Below are 2035 nucleotides of genomic sequence, written 5' to 3' on the forward strand. Positions count from 1 at the left end.
GAGTGGGAGCAAGTAATTCTTAAGAAACAACTGGTCCTTATGTACAACAATTTGAGAAAGTGTCTACGTGGATCAATCTGACAGCAATCATTTAGTTACTTATTTTTTAAAATCTATTTCTCTCATTGGGAATTTGAGAATTGAAGAAAATAAAGATCTGCTCAATCCTTACCATTTGTAGATGATAAAATCAATATTTCCACCCAGGGTTGATTGGATTTAAACATGTTTGTCTTCACATCCAATTATGTTCTTTTTCTACATCTTTTGTCTTTCTACAGTGATGTTAACATGACATTCATTGGCAATGATTCTGTAAAATACAATGGCCTTAGCATATGCCCTCCATCATGTTCTTTAGTATGAAGCTATAATTTTTAAAACAGTATAAGGGCAGGGGATTTAGCTCAGTGACACCGCACCTGCCTTGTAAGCACAAGGTCCTGAGTTTGATCCCTGATAACTGAAAAACAAAACAAAACAGAACACAAAACAATTTAAATATTTTAATTCTGATACAGTTTATATTAGAGTTCAATTGCTTCTCAGCCTTTTGGCTAAGATCAAGTGTAGTATATTAGAGTTCAATTTTTGAAAAAAATCAATGTGGTAATATTCTGAAAGATGTAGAAACAGATTCTATAGATCTGCTTTATGTAACAATCTCAGGACAATTGTTCAACATGGTACATATTAGAATATAATATATCAAAATTATCTAGTTTGTATTTTAAGTCTTGAATGAGAAAGTTAGAAATTCTTTTTATTTTTAATTTTATGTCTTAAAATTTGTTCCTCACACTGTAATGCTAAAAGTTTTCAGATACACAATAAAAATTAATCATTTTTCCTCCTTAAAATTAAATCCTCTTGCTCTATCAAACCTGAATGCTTCAATATCCTTTCTCAATTTATTTCTGGGATTCAATAGAGAAATAAATTTATATAAAATTAGCTGATACTTTCAAATAAAGATGTGAGCACTTTGAGATTCTGTTATATATTTAATTTACATCCTAGTCTCAGCTATTCTGAGTAAAATTATGATTAAAGTTACCTTTAGAAAAAAAATGAAGGACTTAATCTAGATTAATACTAACAGGAATTCAAAATAATTTAATAAATATTTTGTTCCATAAAAGCTGATTCTACAAAGTATTTAGAGAAAAAACTATATTTCATTCTGAGTATTGGGAACCATTAAGTGAAAACATACTATGTAGTGTTTAATTGAAAGCATCTCTGTCTTAATAAGACATTCTTTTTAATTTGGTCTTATATATATTTATTTTAAATGTAAAATCCAAATATTGATCAAATCCAATTATGTCTGTTGTCACCTATAAACATGCAATATAGATGGGAAAAATTATGAAAACCAGCAGGTTAGCATAACTAGGATTTTTAGTATTACTGATAATTGCAGAACACTAAGCATTGTCCACCAATTTTCTATTATCATTTAGGTTTTCTCACCTACAATCCTTGAATATTTTTTCACACCTCACTCATCCAATCCCCCCCACAATCCTGTTTCCTATTTCACTAAAAAAAAAAAAAGATTCATGATTATAATTTCATCATCTTTTACCAAATTTATACACTCCCATTTTTATAAATTTATGAGTAGTTGAATTATGAAATCTTATTTAGGAATGGATTAAAACCTAGGAAAGTCAAATTAATGCACCTGTATTCTATTGATCTAAGTAATAAGAATTTAACTCACAGCTCTTAGAATGTTGAGCACCAATCCAGAGCTTGCTCATAGATAAAAGGTCAAACATATTGGTGTGAGTATATTTCAATTTGGAAAGTAGACTGTCTAATAACAAGAGAAAGTTGTCAACATTTTTTTCTTAGTATTTTCTACCTGATCTTTAAATTATTTAGCACATCAAAAATAGAACCAGACAAAATTAAGGACCTCTTTCTTCTCTGAGAAATTACATGCTTTGACTTTTTAATACCATTGAAAGTATAAATGAGATAAAATTGCAATAAAAATAGTAAGAACCTTGAAATGGGGAATTAA

The 2035-nt window shown here is 28.7% G+C and overlaps 1 pseudogene; it reads left to right on the forward strand.

The window, feature by feature from the left end:
- Nucleotides 1-537: 537 nt before the first annotated feature.
- On the forward strand, nucleotides 538-668 carry LOC117286799 (annotated as a pseudogene).
- The last annotated feature ends 1367 nt before the right edge of the window (nucleotides 669-2035 follow it).

Source organism: Fukomys damarensis, unplaced genomic scaffold, assembly GCF_012274545.1.
Source record: "Fukomys damarensis isolate Sample0158 unplaced genomic scaffold, DMR_v1.0_HiC HiC_scaffold_18, whole genome shotgun sequence".
Classification (NCBI taxonomy): domain Eukaryota; kingdom Metazoa; phylum Chordata; class Mammalia; order Rodentia; family Bathyergidae; genus Fukomys; species Fukomys damarensis.